This window comes from Varroa destructor, unplaced genomic scaffold (assembly GCF_002443255.2).
Source record: "Varroa destructor unplaced genomic scaffold, Vdes_3.0 BEIS01000006.1, whole genome shotgun sequence".
NCBI lineage: Eukaryota > Metazoa > Arthropoda > Arachnida > Mesostigmata > Varroidae > Varroa > Varroa destructor.
The window spans coordinates 18,940,332-18,965,049 of record NW_019211459.1 but is presented as its reverse complement, the minus strand read 5'-3'; positions in this window follow the sequence as shown (position 1 = coordinate 18,965,049).

The following is a 24,718-nucleotide window of genomic DNA, read 5'->3' as shown; positions in this document are numbered from 1 at the left end:
AAACTCAAAGAAGTCTCAGGATGGAGTTCCCTCACACAGAAAAGTTGTTAAAACTTAAACAAGTGTTCTTTAGCTAAGTTTCAGGAAGATATAAAGAAGTGGTTGAAACAAGCGTTTTTTCTGGCCATGTTTTAGGACAACATTTCCACATACAAAGAAGTTGTTAAAACTCAAATAAGTCCCCCATTGGCCAAGTCTCAGAACAGAGTTTCCTCATACAAAAAAGTTGTTAACACTCAAACAAGCTTTCTTTATCTAAGTTTCAGAACAAAACTTCCGCCTACAACAAAATTGTTGAAAGTCAAGGAAATCTTTTTTGCCATATTTCAAAATAGAATCTTACATGCAGTATATTTGCTAAAACTCAAAGAAGTTCTCGTTGACCAAGTCTCAGGACAGAGTTCCCTCACGCAGAAAAGTTGTTAAAACTTAAACAAGTGTTCCCTAGCTAAGTTTCAGGAAGATATAAAGAAGTGGTTGAAACAAACGTTTTTTTCTTGCCATGTTTTAGGACAACATTTCCACATACAAAGAAGTTGTTAAAACTCAAATAAGTCCCCCATTGGCCAAGTCTCAGAACAGAGTTTCCTCATACAAAAAAGTTGTTAACACTCAAACAAGCTTCCTTTATCTAAGTTTCAGAACAAAACTTCCGCCTACAACAAAATTGTTGAAAGTCAAGGAAATCTTTTTGGCCATATTTCAAAATGGAATCATACATGCAGTATATTTGCTAAAACTCAAAGAAGTTCTCGTTGACCAAGTCTCAGGACAGAGTTCCCTCACGCAGAAAAGTTGTTAAAACTTAAACAAGTGTTCCCTAGCTAAGTTTCAGGAAGATATAAAGAAGTGGTTGAAACAAACGTTTTTTTCTTGCCATGTTTTAGGACAACATTTCCACATACAAAGAAGTTGTTAAAACTCAAATAAGTCCCCCATTGGCCAAGTCTCAGAACAGAGTTTCCTCATACAAAAAAGTTGTTAACACTCAAACAAGCTTTCTTTATCTAAGTTTCAGAACAAAACTTCCGCCTACAACAAAATTGTTGAAAGTCAAGGAAATCTTTTTGGCCATATTTCAAAATAGAATCTTACATGCAATATATTTGCTAAAGCTCAAAGAAGTCTCAGGATGGAGCTCCCTCACACAGAAAAGTTGTTAAAACTTAGACAAGTGTTCCCTAGCTAAGTTTCAGGAAGATACAAAGAAGTGGTTAAAACAACCGTTTTTTTTCTGGCCATGTTTTAGGACAACATTACCACATACAAAGAAGTTGGTAAAACTCAAATAAGTCCCCCATTGGCCAAGTCTCAGAACAGAGTTTCCTCATACAAAAGTTGTTAACACTCAAACAAGCTTCCTTTATCTAAGTTTCAGAACAAAACTTCCGCCTACAACAAAATTGTTGAAAGTCAAGGAAATCTTTTTGGCCATATTTCAAAATGGAATCTTACATGCAGTATATTTGCTAAAACTCAAAGAAGTTCTCGTTGACCAAGTCTCAGGACAGAGTTCCCTCACGCAGAAAAGTTGTTAAAACTTAAACAAGTGTTCTAGCTAAGTTTCAGGAAGATATAAAGAAATGGTTGAAACAACGTTTTTTTCTGCCATGTTTTAGGACAACATTTCCACATACAAAGAAGTTGGTAAAACTCAAATAAGTCCCCCATTGGCCAAGTCTCAGAACAGAGTTTTCTCATACAAAAAAGTTGTTAACACTCAAACAAGCTTCCTTTATCTAAGTTTCAGAACAAAACTTCCGCCTACAACAAAATTGTTGAAAGTCAAGGAAATCTTTTTGGCCATATTTCAAAATAGAATCTTACATGCAATATATTTGCAAAAGCTCAAAGAAGTCCCAGGATGGAGCTCCCTCACACAGAAAAGTTGTTAAAATTTAGACAAGTGTTCCCTAGCTAAGTTTCAGGAAGATACAAAGAAGTGGTTAAAACAACCGTTTTTTTCTGGCCATGTTTTAGGACAACATTACCACATACAAAGAAGTTGGTAAAACTCAAATAAGTCCCCCATTGGCCAAGTCTAGAACAGAGTTTCCTCATACAAAAAAGTTGTTAACACTAAAACAAGCTTTCTTTATCCTAAGTTTCAGAACAAAACTTCCGCTTACAACAAAATTGTTGAAAGTCAGGGAAATCTTTTTGGCCATATTTCAAAATAGACTCTTAAATGCAATATATTTGCTAAAGCTCAAAGAAGTCTCAGGATGGAGCTCCCTCACACAGAAAAGTTGTTAAAACTTAGACAAGTGTTCCCTAGCTAAGTTTCAGGAAGATACAAAGAAGTGGTTAAACAAGCGTTTTTTTCTGGCCATGTTTTAGGACAACATTTCCACATACAAAGAAGTTGGTAAAACTCAAATAAGTCCCCCTTGGCCAAGTCTCAGAACAGAGTTTCCTCATACAAAAAGTTGTTAACACTCAAACAAGCTTCCTTTATCTAAGTTTCAGAACAAAACTTCCGCCTACAACAAAATTGTTGAAAGTCAAGGAAATCTTTTTGGCCATATTTCAAAATGGAATCATACATGCAGTATATTTGCTAAAACTCAAAGAAGTTCTCGTTGACCAAGTCTCAGGACAGAGTTCCCTCACGCAGAAAAGTTGTTAAAACTTAAACAAGTGTTCCCTAGCTAAGTTTCAGGAAGATATAAAGAAGTGGTTGAAACAAACGTTTTTTTCTTGCCATGTTTTAGGACAACATTTCCACATACAAAGAAGTTGTTAAAACTCAAATAAGTCCCCCATTGGCCAAGTCTCAGAACAGAGTTTCCTCATACAAAAAAGTTGTTAACACTCAAACAAGCTTTCTTTATCTAAGTTTCAGAACAAAACTTCCGCCTACAACAAAATTGTTGAAAGTCAAGGAAATCTTTTTGGCCCTATTTCAAAATAGAATCTTACATGCAATATATTTGCTAAAACTCAAAGAAGTCTCAGGATGGAGTTCCCTCACACAGAAAAGTTGTTAAAACTTAAACAAGTTCCTTTATCTAAGTTTCAGAACAAAACTTCCGCCTACAACAAAATGTTGAAAGTAAGGAAATCTTTTTGCCATATTTCAAAATAGAATCTTACATGCAATATATTTGGCAAAACTCAAAGAAGTCCCAGGATGGAGCTCCCTCACACAGAAAAGTTGTTAAAATTTAGACAAGTGTTCCCTAGCTAAGTTTCAGGAAGATACAAAGAAGTGGTTAAAACAACCGTTTTTTTTCTGGCCATGTTTTAGGACAACATTACCACATACAAAGAAGTTGGTAAAACTCAAATAAGTCCCCCATTGGCCAAGTCTCAGAACAGAGTTTCCTCATACAAAAAAGTTGTTAACACTCAAACAAGCTTTCTTTATCTAAGTTTCAGAACAAAACTTCCGCCTACAACAAAATTGTTGAAAGTCAAGGGAAATTTTTTGGCCATATTTCAAAATAGACTCTTAAATGCAATATATTTGCTAAAGCTCAAAGAAGTCTCAGGATGGAGCTCCCTCACACAGAAAAGTTGTTAAAACTTAGACAAGTGTTCCCTAGCTAAGTTTCAGGAAGATACAAAGAAGTGGTTAAAACAAGCGTTTTTTTCTGGCCATGTTTTAGGACAACATTTCCACATACAAAGAAGTTGGTAAAACTCAAATAAGTCCCCCTTGGCCAAGTCTCAGAACAGAGTTTCCTCATACAAAAAGTTGTTAACACTCAAACAAGCTTCCTTTATCTAAGTTTCAGAACAAAACTTCCGCCTACAACAAAATTGTTGAAAGTCAAGGAAATCTTTTTGGCCATATTTCAAAATGGAATCATACATGCAGTATATTTGCTAAAACTCAAAGAAGTTCTCGTTGACCAAGTCTCAGGACAGAGTTCCCTCACGCAGAAAAGTTGTTAAAACTTAAACAAGTGTTCCCTAGCTAAGTTTCAGGAAGATATAAAGAAGTGGTTGAAACAAACGTTTTTTTCTTGCCATGTTTTAGGACAACATTTCCACATACAAAGAAGTTGTTAAAACTCAAATAAGTCCCCCATTGGCCAAGTCTCAGAACAGAGTTTCCTCATACAAAAAAGTTGTTAACACTCAAACAAGCTTTCTTTATCTAAGTTTCAGAACAAAACTTCCGCCTACAACAAAATTGTTGAAAGTCAAGGAAATCTTTTTGGCCCTATTTCAAAATAGAATCTTACATGCAATATATTTGCTAAAACTCAAAGAAGTCTCAGGATGGAGTTCCGTCACACAGAAAAGTTGTTAAAACTTAAACAAGTGTCCTTTAGCTAAGTTTCAGGAAGATATAAAGAAGTGGTTGAAACAAACGTTTTTTTCTGGCCATGTTTTAGGACAACATTTCCACATACAAAGAAGTTGGTAAAACTCAAATAAGTCCCCCATTGGCCAAGTCTCAGAACAGAGTTTCCTCATACAAAAAGTTGTTAACACTCAAACAAGCTTCCTTTATCTAAGTTTCAGAACAAAACTTCCGCCTACAACAAAATTGTTGAAAGTCAAGGAAATCTTTTTGGCCATATTTCAAAATGGAATCTACATGCAGTATATTTGCTAAAACTCAAAGAAGTTCTCGTTGACCAAGTCTCAGGACAGAGTTCCCTCACCAGAAAAGTTGTTAAAACTTAGACAAGTGTTCCCTAGCTAAGTTTCAGGAAGATACAAAGAAGTGGTTAAAACAACCGTTTTTTTTCTGGCCATGTTTTAGGACAACATTACCACATACAAAGAAGTTGGTAAAACTCAAATAAGTCCCCCATTGGCCAAGTCTCAGAACAGAGTTTCCTCATACAAAAAGTTGTTAACACTCAAACAAGCTTCCTTTATCTAAGTTTCAGAACAAAACTTCCGCCTACAACAAAATTGTTGAAAGTCAAGGAAATCTTTTTGGCCATATTTCAAAATGGAATCTACATGCAGTATATTTGCTAAAACTCAAAGAAGTTCTCGTTGACCAAGTCTCAGGACAGAGTTCCCTCACAGAAAAGTTGTTAAAACTTAAACAAGTGTTCCTAGCTAAGTTTCAGGAAGATATAAAGAAGTGGTTGAAACAAACGTTTTTTTCTTGCCATGTTTTAGGACAACATTTCCACATACAAAGAAGTTGTAAAACTCAAATAAGTCCCCCATTGGCCAAGTCTCAGAACAGAGTTTCCTCATACAAAAAAGTTGTTAACACTCAAACAAGCTTCCTTTATCTAAGTTTCAGAACAAAACTTCCGCCTACAACAAAATTGTTGAAAGTCAAGGAAATCTTTTTGCCATATTTCAAAATAGAATCTTACATGCAATATATTTGGCAAAACTCAAAGAAGTCCCAGGATGGAGCTCCCTCACACAGAAAAGTTGTTAAAATTTAGACAAGTGTTCCCTAGCTAAGTTTCAGGAAGATACAAAGAAGTGGTTAAAACAACCGTTTTTTTCTGGCCATGTTTTAGGACAACATTACCACATACAAAGAAGTTGGTAAAACTCAAATAAGTCCCCCATTGGCCAAGTCTAGAACAGAGTTTCCTCAACAAAAAAGTTGTTAACACTAAACAAGCTTTCTTTATCCAAGTTTCAGAACAAAACTTCCGCCTACAACAAAATTGTTGAAAGTCAAGGAAATTTTTTTGGCCATATTTCAAAATAGACTCTTAAATGCAATATATTTGCTAAAGCTCAAAGAAGTCTCAGGATGGAGCTCCCTCACACAGAAAAGTTGTTAAAACTTAGACAAGTGTTCCCTAGCTAAGTTTCAGGAAGATACAAAGAAGTGGTTAAAACAAGCGTTTTTTTCTGGCCATGTTTTAGGACAACATTACCACATACAAAGAAGTTGGTAAAACTCAAATAAGTCCCCCGTTGGCCAAGTCTCAGAACAGAGTTTCCTCATACAAAAAGTTGTTAACACTCAAACAAGCTTCCTTTATCTAAGTTTCAGAACAAAACTTCCGCTTACAACAAAATTGTTGAAAGTCAAGGAAATCTTTTTGGCCATATTTCAAAATGGAATCATACATGCAGTATATTTGCTAAAACTCAAAGAAGTTCTCGTTGACCAAGTCTCAGGACAGAGTTCCCTCACGCAGAAAAGTTGTTAAAACTTAAACAAGTGTTCCCTAGCTAAGTTTCAGGAAGATATAAAGAAGTGGTTGAAACAAACGTTTTTTTCTTGCCATGTTTTAGGACAACATTTCCACATACAAAGAAGTTGTTAAAACTCAAATAAGTCCCCCATTGGCCAAGTCTCAGAACAGAGTTTCCTCATACAAAAAAGTTGTTAACACTCAAACAAGCTTTCTTTATCTAAGTTTCAGAACAAAACTTCCGCCTACAACAAAATTGTTGAAAGTCAAGGAAATCTTTTTGGCCCTATTTCAAAATAGAATCTTACATGCAATATATTTGCTAAAACTCAAAGAAGTCTCAGGATGGAGTTCCGTCACACAGAAAAGTTGTTAAAACTTAAACAAGTGTCCTTTAGCTAAGTTTCAGGAAGATATAAAGAAGTGGTTGAAACAAACGTTTTTTTCTGGCCATGTTTTAGGACAACATTTCCACATACAAAGAAGTTGGTAAAACTCAAATAAGTCCCCCGTTGGCCAAGTCTCAGAACAGAGTTTCCTCATACAAAAAGTTTTAACACTCAAACAAGCTTCCTTTATCTAAGTTTCAGAACAAAACTTCCGCCTACAACAAAATTGTTGAAAGTCAAGGAAATCTTTTTGGCCATATTTCAAAATGGAATCATACATGCAGTATATTTGCTAAAACTCAAAGAAGTTCTCGTTGACCAAGTCTCAGGACAGAGTTCCCTACACAGAAAAGTTGTTAAAACTTAAACAAGTGTTCCTAGCTAAGTTTCAGGAAGATATAAAGAAGTGGTTGAAACAAACGTTTTTTTCTGGCCATGTTTTAGGACAACATTTCCACATACAAAGAAGTTGTTAAAACTCAAATAAGTCCCCCATTGGCCAAGTTTCAGAACAGAGTTTCCTCATACAAAAAAGTTGTTAACACTCAAACAAGCTTTCTTTATCTAAGTTTCAGAACAAAACTTCCGCCTACAACAAAATTGTTGAAAGTCAAGGAAATCTTTTTGCCATATTTCAAAATAGAATCTTACATGCAATATATTTGCTAAAGCTCAAAGAAGTCTCAGGATGGAGCTCCCTCACACAGAAAAGTTGTTAAAACTTAGACAAGTGTTCCCTAGCTAAGTTTCAGGAAGATACAAAGAAGTGGTTAAAACAACCGTTTTTTTTCTGGCCATGTTTTAGGACAACATTACCACATACAAAGAAGTTGGTAAAACTCAAATAAGTCCCCCATTGGCCAAGTCTCAGAACAGAGTTTCCTCATACAAAAAAGTTGTTAACACTCAAACAAGCTTTCTTTATCTAAGTTTCAGAACAAAACTTCCGCCTACAACAAAATTGTTGAAAGTCAAGGAAATCTTTTTGGCCATATTTCAAAATAGAATCTTAAATGCAATATATTTGCTAAAGCTCAAAGAAGTCTCAGGATGGAGCTCCCTCACACAGAAAAGTTGTTAAAACTTAGACAAGTGTTCCCTAGCTAAGTTTCAGGAAGATACAAAGAAGTGGTTAAAACAAGCGTTTTTTTCTGGCCATGTTTTAGGACAACATTACCACATACAAAGAAGTTGGTAAAACTCAAATAAGTCCCCCGTTGGCCAAGTCTCAGAACAGAGTTTCCTCATACAAAAAGTTGTTAACACTCAAACAAGCTTCCTTTATCTAAGTTTCAGAACAAAACTTCCGCCTACAACAAAATTGTTGAAAGTCAAGGAAATCTTTTTGGCCATATTTCAAAATGGAATCATACATGCAGTATATTTGCTAAAACTCAAAGAAGTTCTCGTTGACCAAGTCTCAGGACAGAGTTCCCTCACGCAGAAAAGTTGTTAAAACTTAAACAAGTGTTCTTTAGCTAAGTTTCAGGAAGATATAAAGAAGTGGTTGAAACAACGTTTTTTTCTGCCATGTTTTAGGACAACATTTCCACATACAAAGAAGTTGGTAAAACTCAAATAAGTCCCCCATTGGCCAAGTCTCAGAACAGAGTTTCCTCATACAAAAAGTTGTTAACACTCAAACAAGCTTCCTTTATCTAAGTTTCAGAACAAAACTTCCGCCTACAACAAAATTGTTGAAAGTCAAGGAAATCTTTTTGGCCATATTTCAAAATGGAATCTACATGCAGTATATTTGCTAAAACTCAAAGAAGTTCTCGTTGACCAAGTCTCAGGACAGAGTTCCCTGACACAGAAAAGTTGTTAAAACTTAAACAAGTGTTCTCTAGCTAAGTTTCAGGAAGATATAAAGAAGTGGTTGAAACAAACGTTTTTTTCTGGCCATGTTTTAGGACAACATTTCCACATACAAAGAAGTTGTTAAAACTCAAATAAGTCCCCCATTGGCCAAGTCTCAGAACAGAGTTTCCTCATACAAAAAAGTTGTTAACACTCAAACAAGCTTTCTTTATCTAAGTTTCAGAACAAAACTTCCGCCTACAACAAAATTGTTGAAAGTCAAGGAAATCTTTTTGGCCATATTTCAAAATAGAATCTTACATGCAATATATTTGCTAAAGCTCAAAGAAGTCTCAGGATGGAGCTCCCTCACACAGAAAAGTTGTTAAAACTTAGACAAGTGTTCCCTAGCTAAGTTTCAGGAAGATACAAAGAAGTGGTTAAAACAACCGTTTTTTTCTGGCCATGTTTTAGGACAACATTACCACATACAAAGAAGTTGGTAAAACTCAAATAAGTCCCCCATTGGCCAAGTCTCAGAACAGAGTTTCCTCATACAAAAAGTTGTTAACACTCAAACAAGCTTCCTTTATCTAAGTTTCAGAACAAAACTTCCGCCTACAACAAAATTGTTGAAAGTCAAGGAAATCTTTTTGGCCATATTTCAAAATGGAATCTTACATGCAGTATATTTGCTAAAACTCAAAGAAGTTCTCGTTGACCAAGTCTCAGGACAGAGTTCCCTGACACAGAAAAGTTGTTAAAACTTAAACAAGTGTTCTCTAGCTAAGTTTCAGGAAGATATAAAGAAGTGGTTGAAACAAACGTTTTTTTCTTGCCATGTTTTAGGACAACATTTCCACATACAAAGAAGTTGTTAAAACTCAAATAAGTCCCCCATTGGCCAAGTCTCAGAACAGAGTTTCCTCATACAAAAAAGTTGTTAACACTCAAACAAGCTTTCTTTATCTAAGTTTCAGAACAAAACTTCCGCCTACAACAAAATGTTGAAAGTCAAGGAAATCTTTTTGGCCCTATTTCAAAATAGAATCTTACATGCAATATATTTGCTAAAACTCAAAGAAGTCTCAGGATGGAGTTCCCTCACACAGAAAAGTTGTTAAAACTTAAACAAGTGTTCTTTAGCTAAGTTTCAGGAAGATATAAAGAAGTGGTTGAAACAAGCGTTTTTTTCTGGCCATGTTTTAGGACAACATTTCCACATACAAAGAAGTTGGTAAAACTCAAATAAGTCCCCCATTGGCCAAGTCTCAGAACAGAGTTTCCTCATACAAAAAAGTTGTTAACACTCAAACAAGCTTTCTTTATCTAAGTTTCAGAACAAAACTTCCGCCTACAACAAAATTGTTGAAAGTCAAGGAAATCTTTTTGGCCATATTTCAAAATAGAATCTTACATGCAATATATTTGCTAAAGCTCAAAGAAGTCCCAGGATGGAGCTCCCTCACACAGAAAAGTTGTTAAAATTAGACAAGTGTTCCCTAGCTAAGTTTCAGGAAGATACAAAGAAGTGGTTAAAACAACCGTTTTTTTCTGGCCATGTTTTAGGACAACATTTCCACATACAAAGAAGTTGTAAAACTCAAATAAGTCCCCCATTGGCCAAGTCTCAGAACAGAGTTTCCTCATACAAAAAAGTTGTTAACACTCAAACAAGCTTTCTTTATCTAAGTTTCAGAACAAAACTTCCGCCTACAACAAAATTGTTGAAAGTCAAGGAAATCTTTTTGGCCATATTTCAAAATAGAATCTTACATGCAATATATTTGCTAAAGCTCAAAGAAGTCTCAGGATGGAGCTCCCTCACACAGAAAAGTTGTTAAAACTTAGACAAGTGTTCCCTAGCTAAGTTTCAGGAAGATACAAAGAAGTGGTTAAAACAACCGTTTTTTTTCTGGCCATGTTTTAGGACAACATTACCACATACAAAGAAGTTGGTAAAACTCAAATAAGTCCCCCATTGGCCAAGTCTCAGAACAGAGTTTCCTCATACAAAAAGTTGTTAACACTCAAACAAGCTTCCTTTATCTAAGTTTCAGAACAAAACTTCCGCCTACAACAAAATTGTTGAAAGTCAAGGAAATCTTTTTGGCCATATTTCAAAATGGAATCTTACATGCAGTATATTTGCTAAAACTCAAAGAAGTTCTCGTTGACCAAGTCTCAGGACAGAGTTCCCTGACACAGAAAAGTTGTTAAAACTTAAACAAGTGTTCTCTAGCTAAGTTTCAGGAAGATACAAAGAAGTGGTTAAAACAAACGCTTTTTTTCTGGCCATGTTTTAGGACAACATTACCATATACAAAGAAGTTGTTAAAACTCATAATAAGTCCCCCATTGGCCAAGTCTCAGAACAGAGTTTCCTCATACAAAAAAAGTTATTAGCACTCAAACAAGCTTCCTTTAGCTAAGTTTCAGGAGAAAATTTCCACTTACAACAAAGTTGTTAAAAGTCAAGGAAATCTTTTTGGCCATATTTCAAAAGAGAACCTTACATGCAATATATTTGTTAAAACTCAAAGAAGTTCTCGTTGGCCAAATCTCAGCATAGAGCTCCCTCACATAGAAAAGTTGTTAAAACTTAAACAAGCTTCCTCTAGTTAAGTTTCAGGATAAAATTTCCACTTACAATGAAATTGTTAAAAGTCAAGGAAATCTTTTTGGCCATATTTCAAGAGAGAACCTTACATGCAATATATTTGTTAAAGCTCAAAGAAGTTCTCGTTGGCCAAGTCTCAGGATAGAGTTCCCTCACACAGAAAAGTTGTTAAAACTTAAACACAAGTGCTCCCTAGGTAAGTTTCAGGACAGAAGTTCCGCATACAAAGAAGTGGTTAAAACAAACGTTTTTTTTCTGGCCATGTTTTAGGACAACATTTCCACATACAAAGGAGTTGTTAAAACTCAAATAAGTCCCCCATTGGCCAAGTCTCAGAACAGAGTTTCTTCATACAAAAAAAAGTTGCTAACACTCAAACAAGCTTCCTCTAACTAAGTTTCAGGACAAAATTTCCTCTTACAACGAAATTGTTAAAAGTCAAGGAAATCTTTTTGGCCATATTTCAAAAGAGAACCTTACATGCAATATATTTGTTAAAACTCAAAGAAGTTCTCGTTGGCCAAATCTCAGCATAGAGCTCCCTCACATAGAAAAGTTGTTAAAACTTAAACAAGCTTCCTCTAGTTAAGTTTCAGGATAAAATTTCCACTTACAATGAAATTGTTAAAAGTCAAGGAAATCTTTTTGGCCATATTTCAAGAGAGAACCTTACATGCAATATATTTGTTAAAGCTCAAAGAAGTTCTCGTTGGCCAAGTCTCAGGATAGAGTTCCCTCACACAGAAAAGTTGTTAAAACTTAAACAAGTGTTCTCTGGCTAAGTTTCAGGACAGAAGTTCCACATACAAAGAAGTGGTTAAAACAAACGCTTTTTTTCTGGCCATGTTTTAGGACAACATTTCCACATACAAAGAAGTTGTTAAAACTCAAATAAGTCCCCCATTGGCCAAGTCTCAGAACAGAGTTTCCTCATACAAAAAAGTTGTTAACACTCAAACAAGCTTTCTTTATCTAAGTTTCAGAACAAAACTTCCGCCTACAACAAAATTGTTGAAAGTCAAGGAAATCTTTTTCGTCATATTTCAAAATAGAATCTTACATGCAGTATATTTGCTAAAACTCAAAGAAGTCTCAGGATGGAGCTCCCTCACACAGAAAAGTTGTTAAAACTTAGACAAGCGTTCCCTAGCTAAGTTTCAGGAAGATACAAAGAAGTGGTTAAAACAACCGTTTTTTTCCTGGCCATGTTTTAGGACAACATTACCACATACAAAGAAGTTGGTAAAACTCAAATAAGTCCCCCATTGGCCAAGTCTCAGAACAGAGTTTCCTCATACAAAAAAAGTTATTAGCACTCAAACAAGCTTCCTTTAGCTAAGTTTCAGGAGAAAATTTCCACTTACAACAAAGTTGTTAAAAGTCAAGGAAATCTTTTTGGCCATATTTCAAAAGAGAACCTTACATGCAATATATTTGTTAAAACTCAAAGAAGTTCTCGTTGGCCAAATCTCAGCATAGAGCTCCCTCACATAGAAAAGTTGTTAAAACTTAAACAAGCTTCCTCTAGTTAAGTTTCAGGATAAAATTTCCACTTACAATGAAATTGTTAAAAGTCAAGGAAATCTTTTTGGCCATATTTCAAGAGAGAACCTTACATGCAATATATTTGTTAAAGCTCAAAGAAGTTCTCGTTGGCCAAGTCTCAGGATAGAGTTCCCTCACACAGAAAAGTTGTTAAAACTTAAACAAGTGTTCCCTAGCTAAGATTCAGGAAGATATAAAGAAGTGGTTAAAACAAACGTTTTTTTCTGGCCATGTTTTAGGACAACATTACCACATACAAAGAAGTTGGTAAAACTTAAATAAGTCCCCCATTGGCCAAGTCTTAGAAGAGAGTTTTCTCATACAAAAAAGTTGTTAACACTCAAACAAGCTTCCTTTATCTAAGTTTCAGAACAAAACTTCCGCTTACAGCAAAATTGTTGAAAGTCAAGGAAATCTTTTTGGCCATATTTCAAAACAGAATCTTACAAGCAATATATTTGCTAAAACTCAAAGGAGTCTCAGGATGGAGCTCCCTCACACACAAAAGTTGTTAAAACATAAACAAGTGTTCTCTAGCTAAGTTTCAGGAAGATATAAAGAAGTGGTTGAAACAAGCGTTTTTTTCTAGCCATGTTTTAGGACAACATTACCACATACAAAGAAGTTGGTAAAACTTAAATAAGTCCCCCATTGGCCAAGTCTTAGAAGAGAGTTTTCTCATACAAAAAAGTTGTTAACACTCAAACAAGCTTCCTTTATCTAAGTTTCAGAACAAAACTTCCGCCTACAACAAAATTGTTGAAAGTCAAGGAAATCATTTTCGCCATCCATAAGGAATGAATTTTTCGCTGCTTCAATTGTAAATGAAGAGGTAATGAATTATTTTTTTCGTCTTTCTACTTGACCCAGCGATTATGTCTGTGTAGACATAATTTTTTCGGGTAACCTTGTGATGCTACAAGCTAATCGTTGATCGTCCCTTGGTGTGTATCTTTTTTGTGTATCACGTAACGTTTCTATAGTGCGATACGCGAAGTAAGGCCAATTGATGACGTCCCACTATGAAGCTATACTTGAAAGCAGGTCATTGTACAATCCAGACTATTTATCTTTGCTGTCTGTGACACCAGAGCACCCAGTATGCTGTCTTAGATTATAATCAATTTATTAAATACAGGAATAACGTTCCCTTGGTATTTGTGACTTTTAGATTTTGTTAGACGGTCACAGCTTCACGTAGAAGTCCCAAGGTTAATGGGCCTAAATGTTTAGACATGGGTGGGCAAGCACTGAAAAAAACTTCACCAATAATAAATCTCCTTTTCGCACTTTTTGGCTGACAAGCTTCAATTCTATATTTGGGATGGCTAAACTGTTTCAGGGAATAATGATTCGATATAAAATAACAATCTACCCATAGGAAGCTCGAACTTTATTGCACAAAGAAGATGAACCCAGCACACATCTAATTTTTTTTTTGATAATATCTTGTGTGGAATTATCTTTTTAATATTGTTTTTAAGTGAAGCTAATTATAGTTATTTCATAGCATGACACGCTAACTTATCTATTTTCGTTACTGGACTCGTAACTAAAGGTTCGAAATTCGAGCTGGCTCACATTGGTAACGTTTACCAATGTGAGCCAGCTCGAATTTTCAACCTTTAGTTACGAGTCCAGTAACAAAAATAAATAAGTTTACACCTTGCACACCAGCAGTATAATTATATAGCGTAATAATATCACAACCGAGTTATTTGTATTAGAAAACGCTATAGATTTCAATCATAGATATAGCAATATCGTTAATGAATAATTGCCCATTTCATGTCCATGAAAAGTCCATACGCACTGTTTAGAGGCGTTTAATTTCACGCTACGTGCTTCAGCGTACTTCGGTCACTTCGAAATCTACTAAACAGGATAAACGATTATGATTCCTTAAATACGAAGGTCAAAAAGTAATGCCCTCCGCAGGTGGCCAGTCGAAAACCAGTCCCTGTCGGACATGAAATTGTAGCATTGTCGACAGACTGATACCCGCCAATATTCAAATATTTTTTTTTATTCAGTGTACGTTATAGCCAGTGTTCGGGATGCGACTCAGTTGGTGACTTCTTTTTTATCTAACTAAATTTACGCTTACCTAATGCAATGCACTACTTGTACGCATGACTGACTGTCCGTAGATGGTAGATAGATCTCAAAAAAATAAAGCTAAATAGTTTATACCAAAGTTGCCCATTGATTTCGTTTGTTTAAGGACCTCAAGGTGCGCACGGTAGGCACGAGCTCAGTACTTAAACGTTATCTATATGTACATCCAGGTATTGACGACTCAACAAAACATGCCTAAAATTTTATTTAATAAAATTCGTTCCTCGATTGGGAGTACTACAGCGTTGCAAAGCATGTACGATACTGCAAGCCAATGGCCACGAATCTAACTGTGAATGTAACTATAATCCCAAAAAATTAGTGAATTAAACAGGTCAACCATAACCAATACATCGTCTGCCGTGGGTTGTGGGCTATTTCCGTTAGCACTTTTTTGTAACACTTCAGTATTTTAGTGATACTCTTTCTATAGGAAGTAGCCCGGGTTTTTCGATTAGTTTTAAGATTTTGAGCAGACGACACGCCATAACGGTACAATGGAACCCGATAAATCAGAACAGAATTTGATTTCCGCTTGATAGTCAGGGCCTACGCCCCAACGGGCAACCGTCTGTATCAATAAATGCCTCACGAACATAAGATTCGTTACGGGTCGTTTTCAAATGATCTGAAGCTATTTACGTGTATAAAGGGTTCAAAAGTTGTTTTAACTTTTGAACCCTTTATACACGTAAATAGCTTTGGATAAACTTTGGAATCCGTGGCAACTCGTTCCGATACGAAAAGCCAAAATGGCATGGTAGAAAGCACACACTAATCGTTCCATAGAAACTGTATGTTTTGCCGCTGCGGCAACAATTCGGTCAAGATGTTAACTTAATGAAAAAGGGACTGAAGCTTAATTATTTTAGCATAGCTTTTCGTGTACTTATTTTCTACTCTTTTTCTACATGTACACAGGTGTACAGATGTATAAGCATGCATTTTTTAAGCAGCAAGGAACCAGAAGAGGGCCACAGAAAGGTAACTTTCACACTAAAATAATATTTAACCACTTAGGTTATTCAAGCAAGCTTGTCATCTTTCAAGAAGATTTCCTAGACTGCTTGTCTGATACGTTCTGAAATATACGTTCCTGTCTCATGGAACTCCGCTAATTCTTAATTACGGTTCAGTAGTCCACTGCAGCAAATATAAGAAACAAATAACATCGATATATACGAATGGGATCAATATATGACTCTAACTATAGCAGTAACTTGGCACTATAATTTCATTTTTACCATAAATAATGATATTTGATTAAAAAATTAACAACAACTACTGAATGAATTCTCTAAGAAAAATTAACCCAGATCACCAGATTACTTAAATGATTCCAGCAAATGCCCACAATATGTGTTTTGTGTTATGTGTTTCATATATTGAAAAAAGCTAGGCAAGACACGTGATGAATACATACTTTGAAACTGAGGCACCCCAGATTGGAACAGAAGCTTTGAACTATCACGCACGCAGGTGCCAGGCCGGTGATATTGCGGTCGGATCCTGGATGGCTTATGGAGGCAGCGCCGCTGAACCATAAGATCTGATTTGGGCCATCATATTCTTCTCCATCGATCCAGCTAGCTAAAGAATATTTTGTTGTATAACGAGTTGTATCCAGACCATCACGTAATACTTTAAAATGCAGTATTATCCAGTTGACAGACATAAATAAAATGCATTTCGTAAAATCACTTATCTACAGGCGTCGAATGCCCTTTGAACAACTTGGGGTCCTCGAACATCGTATACTTAGATGCATTATGTAAAATAATCTAGCGACGTAGTGCTCAGTGCAAATTGCATGTTATGGTAACGGTTGTGGAGAGTCAACTATCTGCCATTGGTATGCAAAAGCAATAGAAATTCCCATCTACAACTAGCAGATGTTTGCCAATATCTTGGCCACGATTCAACACCTTCATTCCATTATTTCGACCTGCTTAGAGTTAAGGGTCCTGACAAAGTTCCATCCTGATTTAGGTCACAAGAGCGATAGGATTGTGGGAAATAGGGCAACGTAATCGGCTGAAGGTCCTATAGAACAACCTGAGAAAGTTGTTAGCGGGTTTAGGAATACGAGCCCGGTATCGAGACCCGTACGGGATATTTACACTGCCACGGTAAACTAAGCGCCCCCACGAACTAACCGATTGTCGGCGGTGACCAAGTGATTACAGAACCCCGAAATATCACGTAGCTACAACTGGCCTACGTACCATTGATAGGTTACTAAAAGTTAAGATTAGTCACATACTGGCTTGACGATTGAGAGTGACGACATAGATGCTGCCGAGGGCAAAATGCGATATTGTGTCTTATAAGAGCTGCATAAACGTTATTGTCAAACTTAGCAAAAAGTCCTCGGTTCGTATGTTGTTAAAAAATGCTCATATACATTAATAATCGAGCAAGTACTCGTAAGTAAAAGTGCGCTTTAAGGCCGATGAAAGATAGCTATTCTAATATGACATGATGTGGTCGCGTCCAATAAAAAAAGTTTTTTGTATCCCTGAAAGGGTATCGCCTGGCTAAATAAATGTAAGCTAGTGTAAATTTGTCAAAAGGAACTCGATAACTTTTTGACTCTTTGAAACTAAGGAACTAGTACTGATACTTTTATACTTAGATCCAGTCTCGACAGATGGACAACGGCGCCCAAAACAAGATTTTTCCTTTATAGCTGCGAATAGAATTTCGCGTTCTATATGTTTGCGCATAGCCTTCTATCAAAATAAGCAATGAAAGAAGGCGTAAAGCTAAAATAGGATGAATTTATTACGATTTTTTTAAAATGTAGACTAGGTAGTCGGACATTTAAGTAGCCAATATTTTGCTGCCAAGCTATCTATAGTATAACAAATGCAACAGTCTTGATCCACGGGAAAATAAAAGTAGGTAGGACAAAGGATCTCCACGTAAAATTAGTTCAAAAAGATAGTTCAAATCTGTCGTGATACACAAATTGTATACAAGCGGACTGTCGCATTAGCTCATACTATACCGCTTTTTAAACAACAGTTTAATGAATATATACGTAAAAAAAAACAGAAATTTAGCACTGATTCGTGACAATCAACGAGCTTTGTATCTCTAGCTACACTCGTGGATGAAAACCGGTCGGAAACGGTTGAGAAAATTAGACAGATTACGTGTGCCCGAAATGGATTTTGCTTGCCAAATATGCCAAGATGTATTTCTTGCAGGATATCTGTAAAACTAGATTATCGTAAAATTTGTGCCACTTGTAGGATAGTAATATTGAAAGATGATAATCTTGGTGTGAAAAAGGCTTTTGGCTTATAGTTCTGCCAGGACAATACATATCCACATAAATTCATGGTCAATGTTGATACTAGCATAGTTAATAACCGTTGGTTGGAACTAAGTTTATCCTGTAGAATTTCTTGGTTTATAACTAATGGCAAGCCCGATCTGCCATTGTTTCAATAATAGGTTTACACACTTTTTGCGGATTATCTGTAGGATTCTGTTTGTCTTGTTGTGCCAGCTGAACTACAATGAAACATAGCGGCAAGGGATGATACAATCACTGTTCATTTTCGACACTGGACAAGCCAAACGTTTCAAGAGTTGACGGAAACCATTCAACTAGGCTAAATAAACTCCCGATACTCACAACCGTAAAATGCTGCTTATTTGGATTCCCAGCTGAGCGCGCTCGAGCACACTTAAGATGTCCGCTTACAAACATTATTGCCTATATCGGAATGCTTACAAACTTGTTTGAATAATGTGCCCTCGTTATTTTTCCTTTAGGAGGGTATTTAAACGAAGTCTACTCAGGTAGTGACCCTCGGAAATGAAAAATGGGCATTTGAATTCGTCTGTGATTGGAACAGTGACGAAATGGTCGATCCGTAGTAAGTTTTTTTGGATTTCATACCGCAGAATTATTATTATTAGAAAAAAAAAAAACAAATCAATCATGTTTCATCTCGCGTTTGCTGTAAGTTTTAATCTCTAAGTGGACTGTTTATGGATAAGACCGTTAATGTAAAAGGCTGTTTAAGGATACTGTTAAATAGATAGTTATATATGTTTCAAAGCAAAATGGAAACCGACCTTGCGCGAAAAGCTGTTTTGCAGGGCTTCAAACTAGGTTTCACCGGAGTCTGCCTTTTCAAAGGCATCCCTGTGTAAATTGTAAAATTTACCATTTTATTTTTATATATCGTTATTCAGTCCAACGTCAGGGCGCCTTTCCGGTTCTTTTTTTAGAAGTTCAACAAATCATTGCAATGCAACTGGCGGGTCAGCTGATCATCGAGGGTCGAGGGAAACAGAACAATTTATGTTTTAAGTTTTACTTCCGATGCTATCATGAAGCTGAAGATGGCTACCTCTTCTCCTGCAAAAAACAAAGTTCGTCCACCCCGGTTTCGAACCTAGACTCCCGCACGTATTCTTAAATAAGATACGTAAATACATCGCCACTATACCTCACACAGGGACTTGAAAGACAGGTTGTGTTTTGCTACCAATACTCAGGTAAAAAAGCCCGCTCTGATTCAACACGCGTTTAAAGGAGTTCTTTTTTTTTGACAGCATGCAGATCTGGGCTTGTTATAATTAGCCAGAGTGTAAGTGTACGGAGAAATGTAAACTTTAACAAGACAGAGGGAAAGGTGCCGTAAATTTATAGTTGTATCAATGATACAGTTTGCTGGAGCCGAGGAATAGAAATAAATGGGCTTTGATTCTATCTATACACACATTAGGAAGAATATAAAAAGCGTTTGCATAGATAGCAAGTTGAAGTGGTGTTTAAAGGCAATGCTCTTATCATGCATTACACAGGGCGTGAACGCGAACGACTCGATACTACTATTCCACAAAAAGGTCAACATAGGATTAGCTATTGCGTCGTTATTTGCGTTCTATATAGAAGAACCAGAAAGATATCCGATTAGAACGGAAAGCATCCAGTGTCCAGCTCTGGAACCTCTGAATATGAAAATATATCAAGACTATTGTTTGCAGACTACCTGACCTTGGTCGTTTACACTTAGCAGGACATCAAAAGCATTTGCGATATCACAACACATGTGGGCCTTGGATTTGCATGAACATTTTAGTCGTCCGAAAGGCAAAGTAATGTTCTCAAAGAAGGAATAGGACAGGGAAAAGCCTGCAAATAGAAAAACTAGTGGAATAGAAATTTGGCGAATGTCTGGGAACCACGATCAATAAAAAGCGTAACTACCTCTTAGAACATGAGAATACACGAGGAGAAAGGATTTAAGTAACAATATTGTTAGGCGCTGTGAGCATGTAACAAGTTCGAAATATCGCAGGACGTCCAGCAGAACGAAAGGAAACTCAGTGACAAAAGTGGGCCGAAGGGTGTTTAAAATTGACAAAAGAGGCGGTTAGGCCCTGGGAATATCCGAACATGCCGTAACATTCGAATCTCCGGGCGATGAATTTTAAAGACGTGCTTTCGACAGACGATGAATAAAAAATAGATTATTTTGGGAAATCACCACACTCTTTTACTCACGATGGTAATCATGTAAAAATAATGTAATGAGTAGCAGCAATGTGGACCTTTTAAGGCAAATCGACTTGCTACAAATGACCTATAACCATTTAGGGCCCAGAACCACTTAAGCGGCAAGCGCTCACTAGAGTCACCCGAGACTGATAGAAACTAGGAAACAAAAGTCCTCACAAGGTATACGACTAATGTGCAATCGATATCAAAATAAAAAAAAAAACAATCGTTTTTTTTACTTAGTGACAGTGTCTTGTGGTTAAATAGGATTTCTACAAAGAAACCTGGTGCATGCGTATTCCCAACAGTAGTTATAGCTATAGGAAATCTTAATTTTGGTAAATAATGGAGGAAAAATGAATATCGTCCACAGAAGGTACACTGTTCGTATTCCTAGAGTACTCAAGCTGTCTTTAAGAAGAGTTCAACGAGCTGGTTGTGGTGAAGGGAAGCCAATAAGCCAATACAACCACCACCCCGATCCAGATTAATGATGTGGTTGCCAGATAGATATATTTTTAAACCAACGTCCAAATTTTTCTTGCCTAACGGAAGGTTATAATCGGTTTCTGTTGTAGTAACCATTATATACGTTATAAAGGAATTCTTCTTTTGGCTGTCTTCTCCACCAAGTAACATGGTAATTTGATCATATACAGGTCGACCGACAAATCGCTAAGAGGTTGAACTCGACTCAACCTGTGCGAGATTCGAACTAGACGAGAAACAGCTCACGATTTCTTTGATATGTTTTCTATAGTTTTTAAAAATCAAATAAACTGAGACGAGATCAATACACTGATAGGCTTCCTTTGTCTACATTGTGAGAGTTATTCCTTCCTCAGAATATCGTCTGTCATAGATAGACACGCTTTAAATTCAATAATCTCATCCAATAGAAACCGTTAGTGAACCTTGTTAGCATCACTCGCCTGCGAAGGGTCTAATGCCTGTATGACGCAGCAGACACCATTCCAAATACATTGGTGAAGTTGAACTTATATTAAAAGTTAATTTAAATTGAAATGCATAGAAAATAATATCTGGTCATCGTATCAATACAATTTATAGTTTTTAATTGTGAGGGCATAAATTGCGGCCTGCTAACCTTTACTGGTACCCGACAATCTGAAACATCCGCCACGGTAGGACGCCAAGACAAGTGGAGTGGGAAAAAAAAGCCGGATAGTTTACGTCTCTATATTGCTAAGCATTAATTGCGTCTAAATACATTGCGAGTGATAGAGTAGTCATAATAATAACATTGCGTATATGATCTCAGTTAGCCCTACGTTATTACAGTTTGACCTATGTTATACCATTGGAGGCCTTCACGGGTAAGCTTCGCGTAAGGCAGTTCTGTCTGTATCGTAATGTATAGAAATACATAATTGCGTTTGTTCAGCTTTCCCGTTCACCCTAAGTAGTATCTTTTGTCCTTTGATTGCGGCCTAACTACTTTCATTGTTCCATATTTCGTTGTTAATAACTAATTTTCTAGCAACTTCCTTAATCACGTCTCTATTCATATTTTTCGATTAAGGCTCAAAATAGTTATGTTGCAGGCTTACCAGGATCGAAAAGAAAACTGAAGACACCGTGCTGTCCAACATCGCGGCTCAAGTGAAAATATGTAAAGCGAATGTATGTGAGTAATATAGCCCTTCATGATGACCAGTCGACAGGAAAAATATAAACCTACGTCTACACAATATTTGTATGACTTATTGAAACCGTTGAATTCAAGAAGAGAAATATAAGCGTTTTACTTGTGATTGACGCTATTCCTTGATATAAACGGTTTAATGTAAAATAAAGTATAGACTGTATATTAAACTATATGAAAGTTTTCTTTTTAAAATTGCAGGACGCTCCAGGTTTGACCAATATTTGATTTAGGACAGGCAGTGAAATAAAACAGTGGAGCATGTGTTACCTCTTTCAGGTTGCCCAGCTGTTCGAAGAATCTTCCCGCCAAAAGATCAGGACAGAATAATGCCCTGTGGATAACACCTCAGCTTGCGAACAAGCAGTGACACCAAAACTTAAATACAACCGTTTGACGGTACCTGGCGAAGTTCAAGCCAATACTGATTTGCTGTTACTTAGAAATGGTTTACAGTCCATTGATTGAACTCTATTTTATCTCTGTTAAAATCGAACCTAGAAGTATGAGGGGCACGTTTGTGAGTTGTAACGACATTTGTTCTTTGCCAAAGATGGAAACAAACGATGTCGTGGCTAAATGCAAAATTTGTTTGCCTAAGTAGCAGCTTTTGTAGTAACAATCACGTTCTTCACGTCAGCGATTATGCGTGGTCTCTTTTTGGGTTCCCACCATACAAAACAGTTTTTGATTCTTCATACGAGAATACTAACTTGCGTTCTTTATAAGATTTTCATTAAAATGTAATTATTTATCTTGTTTATTGCTCGTTTTTTTTTCTACTTAGAGCTTCCTTCGCCCTATTTATGGCTCGATACCTATAGCAAAGAGCACTTTTAGATGGCGGGTAATGCTTAACGATCAACATTGGGAAAAATCTAAAAATAAACAAGGAGGACTAGATTCTAATGGTTTACTTAGTGTCACCGCATATCGTAATGGCAGTGCGGGATGACGATTACCAAGAAAAATACGTACAATTTTGCTCCCAAAAAGAGGCAAGTTTACAAGTTAAACATTATATCTCTCAACCAATGTGCTAACTAAACCGGTACTTTCGTCCCATACAACCTAAAATTGTTGAGTCTTTTATGTCGCTCTTTTCCAGAACGCTTTGTTAGGGGAGAGTGCTACGATAATAATCAGCCGGACCTGTAGATCCGTTGATCTAGACAAGCGAAAATTACCTGTATTTTCGCCAGCCCTCGACTAAATTATTTAACTGATTTTTACTCTGTTATACTACTTCGACTAGTTCATTGAGATCTGAAGAGCGCACTAGATAATGTAGCGTTATTTCGCAAATCAATCCGTTAACTTTAAATTTGAACTGTCAATGTACTAGCTTTTGCTTAGTGTGCCATGTGGCTTTTATTTTTCTTTATTTATATTATTTATTTACATATTAAACAGCTATAATATTTTTATATAGAGCGCCCATTGTCGTATTTGGTTCGGTGGTTACATAGGTCGAATTCGATTCGAAGCTATACTCTGTACGATTTGTTTTTGTTGACATTCAATTTATGAAAATACCATTATCGTCTGCTCTCTCTTTAATAACGCCCCCTATGAACTGGGAGAAAACATTCAATCATGTTAGTACGAATCAACATAGTATCCAAAGTCACTGCTCTCACTATACCAGCTGTACCTATTTCCTATCCTGCGCCTATCAACCTATATTTATTTTATTTGACTATAGTTTTGTCTTCCACCTAAAAAGAGTCTGACATCTCTTACGATTTAAAATCGCAAAGGAATTATTTTACAGATCATCCATTCGATAATTGAGCAAATTTATTTATGTTACCTATTTGCGTTAGCATTTATTATGTCACTATAATTTCGTATCGCGATATAATTAAAACAGAGATTGTAATATATGGCTTCGTATATTAAAGTGCAAAACAAAGTGTTAAGTTATTAAAATAATGTTATAAAAAACGATATAAAAAATAATGCTTTCGTTGCTAGTAAGTAAAAATTATTCTTTCGTAGATTTTCGTTGCGACCTGCCAAAAAAATTTGCATTTAGACTTCTCATATACCCAGGCGACTGAATCCCTTAATGAAAAAAAAAAAAGTCTCAATAGAGCCATATAAAAAGTCTTTGAAAATTCAGTGAAATCAAGAGATAGGAAACACCGATGCGCAATGTATTCACGCATCTATTTCCACGATGGAGACAATGAAGAACAGGACAATCACCGACGCATCTGAGTACGTGCGCGACATCGACGCCACATAAGCGGATCATGAGTACCACATCAATCGTACGTTGCCCACAGGGCACGCAATTAATCCAGTATACAATGTCTGGCAGACCCATGATTTCCTAAACCAGTAAGGAGAAGCGAGAAAAGAGAGTATTAGAACTCAACGAGTGGAGATCAAAAACGAAATGTATCTCAGAATTACGATTTGTTGTTACAATTTTGAAGAAACAAATTTTGTTATCTCCAATCAAAGTATGCGTCATTATTATTATTTCCAACTTTCTACGTTCACGATAACTGGATTATTATGCTGTAAATGCATCTATAATAAATTTTGACATCCAAAATCAATTTTTCATCATGAGTCATGATTAGGCGCAAGAATTTGTCACTGTCGTAACGCGAGAACAAGGAGAAGCAGCCACTACAGCTCTCGGCTCTATATTAATGACCTTCGCGGGAAATCTCTAACAAGACTTGTTTTCCATTTCAAACTCTTTTTCCCTGAATTTTTTCTAGTAGTGCTTCTAGTAGTAGAACCTTAATTGAATATAGTGTTTATACACCGAGCTATCTTCGCGACTAAAATTTATGTTCGTATATCACCTGAATTCTGATTTTCCGTGACTCACTATAACCTTCGTGCTAGAAATCTCACTAATGACATCCGAGTGGACGCTCTCGAACTAAGAGTGCAAGCAGATCTCAGATGTAAAGAAATGTCGCCAAAGACAATAGCACCATCATTAAAAAA